The 6,683-nt window shown below is 34.9% G+C and overlaps 1 long non-coding RNA gene across 1 annotated transcript; it reads right to left on the bottom strand.

Moving 5' to 3' along the window:
• Nucleotides 1-302: 302 nt before the first annotated feature.
• On the bottom strand, nucleotides 303-6,357 carry LOC133851068 (uncharacterized). Its single transcript, XR_009895734.1, has 3 exons — nucleotides 6,025-6,357; nucleotides 1,982-2,080; nucleotides 303-654 (listed from the first exon to the last, which is right to left on the bottom strand). It is a non-coding gene; the product is annotated as an uncharacterized LOC133851068 (long non-coding RNA).
• Between the last annotated feature and the right edge of the window lie 326 nt (nucleotides 6,358-6,683).

Below are 6,683 nucleotides of genomic sequence, written 5' to 3'. Positions count from 1 at the left end.
ATCCTGACAGGTGCATACAAGAATTATGCAATGCACATAAGAAACTATGTTTAAATTTCCTTATCTTGTTGAAGCTTTTAAAATCCCAAGGCTCTTTTGTTATACCTAGACTCTAATACAAATCTAGACTTCCACTAACAAACCCTAGATCTAACTGCTCTGATACCATTTGTTGCGACGACCTTTTTTTTTATTTTTTACAAAGCATTTCATAAACATTAATCTTTTAAAATATAAATGGATCTTCACAGTGGCACGACAATATGTCGCAAAGCCAACATAGGGTACCTGATAATCAGAGTATAACATCTATCTACTATGCAGTGGAAAACATAAACCTAATAGCACAAGTCACATCTTAATCATCTATCATAAATTAATTACAACAAGAGCCATTTAACATCTATCTATTTAAGTCTTTCCTCAATATAATAAATACATAACAGAAATGGCTTGACAAAGATTAGGTGACACAAACGTCATGAGCCATAAACAAATTACCCAAAATAATGAACATCCCGCGGTCTGTCACGCTACAGCCGTCGCGTCGAGCTTCGGTCATAATATCCCAAAACACATCTACGAGACCGTCAACTACGACTGGAGTACCTGCAGCCATCATCAAAATCTGCACAGATGCGGGGGTTGCTGTATCTGCACGGGTGGAATTATGAGCCCACCGTCTCCGTATAAAACATACCGAGACCTCAGTGATATTAAACTAACTGAGTTTTCGCAATGAACAAACTTTTCCTTTTTAGTCTCGCGCACACTATAACAGCTACCAATTTATAAACTTTTGTTTGAAAACCCCCATAACTGATATAGCGACCACCGACTATCAGAAAACATTTAAAACATACTATGTAGTTGGACCCATACGTAGAAGTTCCATTGGCTTGGAAGCAACTACGTACACATCCACCTACAATAATACTTTTATGTTGGTAGCTCAAATGCACAGAGATCTAACGTTATTAACTGTGATATCACCATGCCTCAGGGCATTACAACTTCATGTCTATGGAACATAGTTGTCCATGCAGTTTCTAGAGTAAAACTCTGATATCTAGGTACTTCTTACTGATGTACCACGACAATCCATCTACCTACTCCCAAGTCACACTGATATCCCAACCAATAGCATCACATCCAAGTGCATCAAGCTTAAAACATGCCATCTCGCTCTTTAGTACGAGCATACTATCATTTTTCGAATATGGTTAACACCGAATCCTAGGGCATTACAACTTCATGTCTATGGCACATAGTAGTCCATGCGGTTACTAGAGTAAAACTTTGATATCCAGGCACTTTTTACTGATGTACCATGACAATCCATCTACCTACTCCCAGGACACTGTGTTACTTATACCGAACAATGACAATACCCTTGCACCTCCAAGCTCAATGTTCTTAAATCACGCAACTAGACGATAAAAGTATACATAAGTTATTTGCCAGTAAAAATCTTAGGCATACAAATACGTCTAGCATAAAAATCACAATATTTTATATCATGAAAACATTACACAATTTAAACAATGATATGCATGCTCATGATTGTCTTTTCATTCCTTATGAGGCTTACCCTCCCTTTCATTCTTGTGAGGCTTACCCTCCTTTTCATTTCTATGTTCATGCTTTATGATTTGCAATTCAAACTCTATACTCCTATTCTTTGCAAATCATGCTTTCTTCAAATACGATAAACCAATCAACATGTAATTTTATCATTCTACTTTGCATAATTTAAATCTCAACCGCAGCTCATATTCAAACACTTTAAATCATTTCAACACATTTAATCCATACATCATTTCATAACATCGTTGATATATTTGAACATACTCTAAAGTACTCAAATCAAGCAAAACAGATATATTCAACATATAGTTGGTTCGGATTTATAAAACAACATATATATTTTTCAATTCTATAATATATAAAAATAACAGTTTCTCAGTGAGTAAAATATTACCTGGCTGCATTAGACTCTTGACTTGAACATCCCCTCGGATTCTAGTCACTTGGACTCTACATTGGAGAATCAATTGAAGTCTCCAATCCGGACACTATCCTGCAAACATTATAACGTTAGACTATGCTATGAGACTTATTCTATGACACTAAAACTACTCACGTGCCCACACGTTGTGTTACTCGCTTCTAAGTCTAGTTAAGTACCTAAACTATTATTAGACTATCATGGTTTCTCGATTTCTTTTTATCATGTTTATTAACCCTAAATATATTTACTATTTTGTTCACCTACTATTATTATTACTAACTTATATTTGTTGTGTTAAAGTTATTTTAAGCTATTTACGATTCTACGACATTCTCATTTTAACCACCCCATTTAATACTTTTACTCTTACTAGTTTCTAACTATTCAAGTAGTTTAGGTTATAGAACTTAATTAATTTAATAGGTTATGGACCTTATTGGATTAAATTATAAATCCCATGGCATTTCCATTTTCAACTATTATCTTCCACACTTTATTCTTTATCTTATTTCTCATTTAGCACCAAGGCGAGGACTTAAACACTAATTGACCCTTTCTTCTTTTTAAGCTCCCATGAAACATATTAAGGAATCTAACTTTAACTGATTCAACTTTATCCAACACATAGCAAAATCCTTATTTACATATCAAGACCAATCTCTCTCTCTCAAGTGGGAATAACCTCTTATCTTCTAGCCAAAATCTTACAGCAACTATCGTCATTATACCATCATTTACTTTTAAATTCCATTGTGCTTCATAATCCAATTTTTACTAAAGCCTAATGCATACTCATCAATCTTACTATGAAAACCAACTCTCACGGCTATCCCCAACACTCAACCAATCTAACAAATTCAACCATTTCCAAACACATTAACCGGAACACATCCTCAACCAAGCTCCACTAACAAGACTCAAGAAAACATCATCAAATCATCCATTACACCACCACCATCAACAATTTATCAAATAATTAGCAATCTATATCCTCCAACGTCCACATACCCAAATTAAGGTAAAGTCCTCTTAACCAATCCCATATAAGTACATATATAACTTCCTACTAAATAAAGGCCTCAAAACATAATCAAAACACTCAAATAAACCATCGTAAGTCAAAGACCCCAAGAGACAACCAATCGGTTTCCCCATAGAAGCCTTAACCAAAATTCCAAAACTCCATAGCTTAACCAATCCACAAATGTCCAATACTAATTCATCAACACTCAATGAAAATCAAAGAACCAAAACTCTATAAAATCATATAGCCATATCTATTAGGCTTTACACCAGGGGCGGAGCCAGGAATTTTTTTTTTTTTTGGGGGGGGGGGGGGGGGAGGGGGGACTTTCATATATATATATATATATAGTCTTTCTGTATGTGCGCGCTTGTAATATAAGATCTTTGTTAGAATTTTTTACTTATAATAATTTTTATTAGCATTAACAAACGAAAAAACAACGAATAATTAACCAAATCAAACCCATCAAATTAGAAGGAAAAAAAAAATTCAATAATCAAAGTAAGTTAGTAAATATTAAAAATCTTAATATAGCAAAAATAGCAAACAAAAAAAAAAATATAAACTACATAACAAATAAACTATGCACACAGTTAATAGGATCTAAGAAAAATAAGTATCTTTTAGTGAATCACCGTTATCTTGAACTTGAGGGATTTCTTAAAAATAAACTAAAGATAATAATATGCTAGTTGAATGCTGCAAATCAATAAAAATAAATAATAAATTAGAAGAAGAAATGATGAAATACAATAAAAACAAATTAAAGACAAATATTAATTTAATAAAATAATTAAAAAAGTCCAATTTAATTTGGATAAATTTTTTCCGTCTAAAATTAAAACTCCAGTCAAGTTTCAAACTTGTAAAGAATAATCTAGAAATTGCTGAACACCTAATTCATCTTAACATATTAAATAAAACACACAACAACAAAAAAGGAAAAAAAAGAAAAAGAAAAAAGAAATCATACTCCAATGGCCACGGTCCCACGCCCCATTGGGCCATTTTCTCAGAATCTAAGACCTTCCAGATTAATCCACATTCCTCATATTTTAAATTCTCTCCCCAGTACCCATGGTCCCACTCTCCCTATCTTCTCATTTTTTATTTTTTATTTTTTTAAAAAAAGTAACCGGTGTTTGGAATCTTGAATATTGAGATTTGAGTCTTGTGGCTCAGTAGCTGTCCTTTCTTATCACTAATCAGACTTATCAGTTCTCTCTAGACTCTCTTCAACCTCACGGTTCTCACGCCTCCAGCTCCCTCACAGTCATTGCCTCTGCCTGTCTACGCCTCAAAATCAATCCTCACTCTTCATCTCAAGTCTCACAGCAAGTCTGAAACTGTGAAACACAACACAGCAAAAAAAAAAAAAAAAAAATGGTGTTTTTCTCCTTAACCCCCACTCCAACTCGGCTTTTCCCACATTTTTCTAATCTTCTCTTTCTCTTACAGTCTTATGGTCACTTATGGATTTTTTTTCTTAGAAAAGCCCTAAATTTCAAAGCAAAATTATATTAGAGATTTAGTGCCTACATAGTAGTGAGAGCAGATAACTCACGGTGCCTGATGAGTGCCAAATGACGACGGTGGATGCACAGTCAGATCGTGGTATTTCTAAAGCCGTTCTTCTCAGTTCTCTCGCCTCTCAGTATTTTCAAACATTGCGTTTTTTTTTTTTTCTTGGGGTTGAATTTTTTATTTTTTTTTTACACGTCTTAGGATTGAATGTGAGATTAAGGGTTTGAGGAAAATTTGAGAGTTGTAAAATAAATTTTGCCCCCTTTTTCCCTTGTGTAGTTCGCTTTTTTATTGACATTGGGTTGCTGTGTTGTAGAAGATATGCTGACTACTGATTTTTTTTTTATTATTTTTTTTTATTTTTTTTATCTACTACGTCTATGAGGGTTTTTTTATTTTTTATTTTTTATTTTAAGTTTAATATCTGCTGCGTGTTGTCGTGGACTTGTTGGATTTTTAATAATTTTTTTTTTAAAAAGAAAAAAAAAATTATAGCAGTAGTTAGTAGAGTAAATTTTTTTTTTGGGGGGGGGGGGGGGCCTGAATTCTATTTTGCCGGGGTCATAGCTGCTTAACCCTAAAAAAATAAATAAATAAATAAAAAAAATTAAAGGCTCTGAAATTTTTTGGGGGGGCCAACATTATATATGCCTCCGCCCCTGCTTTACACCAATTCATAATCAACCCAACACATGAAACTCAAAAATTCTTTACAAACTTTCAAAAACTGAAATCTCGCAAAACTTAATCAAAATCTCAATAACAATCACACTCATGCATCTAGCATAATCATAAGAGAAAATCCACACGGTCCAGCCTAGGGACAGCAACTCAAAGCCCATAAACAACCCCTCAAAAATTAAACCTTCCATATCTATGGCTATCCGTCAACATACAAGCACAATCCAAACTTAGCTTCTATTCACATTTGGTTATTTATACAACAAAAAATTCAAGGGAATGTAACTAATATTAATCCACCAAAAATCATCTTGAAATGGCACAACACAATTAACAAAGGAAACCCATACAATCCATACCCATTTTCGGATTCAACCCAAAAACATAATCAAAATCAAACTCTAAGAAACTCATCAAACATGATCCTAAAATACAGATTCAAAATCTGATTTAAAATCATTAAAGCACAAAGATACCCTCACAAACTGAAATCCTTAAGAGGCACATATTATTCGGCCAACACTAATAAAATCACCCTTCATTTTTAGTTTCAAACCAAAAGCATAGACCAAATCGCACTCTGAGAAATCCATTCAGTATAACCCATAAGAGGACCCCAAAAATCCATCTCCATAAAACCCTAGATTTTCTTCTCAAATAAAATCCAAATCAAAGCCCTAACAATACCAAATTTCAGCCCCTGAAAATCAACCCAATCAATTTCTACAAAAAATCAATGGAAATCCAAGCAAATCAAAGATAAGGGGAAAGAGGATCTCACCAAAACAAGGTCAGAATCCATTGTGCCAGCCGCTGCCTCCACGCTATGACGGTTGTCCGACCACCTAGCTTCAAACCGCTCCTCCAAAGGCCAAAAAATAACTTCCTCACTCACGGGTTTTCACTCTTAGTAGCTCTCTCTCTCAATTCATCTCTCTCTCGGCTGGGTGTGTGTGATGGTGAGTGAAGAGAGGAGGAAGACGAAGGGAAGAAGAGAAGGAAGAAAATGGAGGGGTTCGGGTGTTGTGTGACGGAAGAAGGAGAAATGGAGAGGTGGGGGTCGGGCCATGTGTTGAATATGGGGGGCTATGTGGAACAGAGAGGAGAGGGAGAAAGAAGAAAAGGAAGGAAAAAGAAGGAGAGAGGGAAGAGACTCAGTCAAAAGGGAAAAAGGGGAAGAAAAAGAAAAAGAGAAAAGATAAGGTGACACGTGGCGAGTTGTGAGCGGGTGGGAAGAGATGATGAAAAAGAAAAAGAGGGAAAAAGGAAGGAAAAAGAAGGAGAGAGGGAAGAGACTCAGTCAAAAGGGAAAAAGAGGAAGAAAAATAAAAAGAGAAAAGATAAGGTGACATGTGACAAGTTGTGAGCGAGTGTGAAGAGATGATGAAATCTTCCACAGCCAATCAGGCTATGACACGTGGCAAAGGGAGATTACTTTTA

Source organism: Alnus glutinosa, chromosome 12, assembly GCF_958979055.1.
Source record: "Alnus glutinosa chromosome 12, dhAlnGlut1.1, whole genome shotgun sequence".
Classification (NCBI taxonomy): domain Eukaryota; kingdom Viridiplantae; phylum Streptophyta; class Magnoliopsida; order Fagales; family Betulaceae; genus Alnus; species Alnus glutinosa.
This window is presented reverse-complemented; position numbering and strand designations above follow the sequence as displayed.